Raw genomic sequence first — 653 nt, 5'->3', positions numbered from 1 at the left:
GCTAGCAAGAAAACAGCAGAGAAGAAAAAAGTGAAAAGGCTAAAGCGAAGGATGCAAAAAGACTGGATCTGTTAAAGCCAAACCAGCTAAAGCTAAATCGACTCCAAATAAAGCAAAGGCGTTAAAAGCAAAAACACCTAGTGTTAAAACCAAGAAAGCCGCGGTCAATAAAAAGCCAGTCGCCAAGAAAGCGCCATCTAAAAAGTAAAGCCCAGGTAAAAGAAAAAAAACTATGTGGCAAATAAGAAATAAAATAAGCCCTTTTCAGGGCTACAAAAATGTTTAACATATCGATCAAAAATGGATTTTTAGCAAGAACATTAAAATAATTTTAATTATTAAATGAATTGATGATGATTGTGCACATATGTATTATGTGTTTTCATATATATCATTCAATGTATACAATAAAAATTACATATCATGTTTATATCTCAATTACATTATAAGTAAAACAGTTCATAAATAAAAATGTACGTTTACAAAGGGTGACAATTAGATATTTATTTTATTTTATTTTCTTTGGAATTTCACAGCTGCTGGCATAATTAAGATTACCCTATACTAAATAGATTTGCAAAAAAAACATGTGTACCATATTGCCCACACTTACTCTATATGGAATAGTTTATTATGATAGTATTACCAGTGCC

The sequence above is a fragment of the Bactrocera neohumeralis genome, chromosome 3 (genome assembly GCF_024586455.1).
Source record: "Bactrocera neohumeralis isolate Rockhampton chromosome 3, APGP_CSIRO_Bneo_wtdbg2-racon-allhic-juicebox.fasta_v2, whole genome shotgun sequence".
Taxonomy (NCBI): domain Eukaryota; kingdom Metazoa; phylum Arthropoda; class Insecta; order Diptera; family Tephritidae; genus Bactrocera; species Bactrocera neohumeralis.
Note: the sequence above shows the minus strand (reverse complement) of the source record.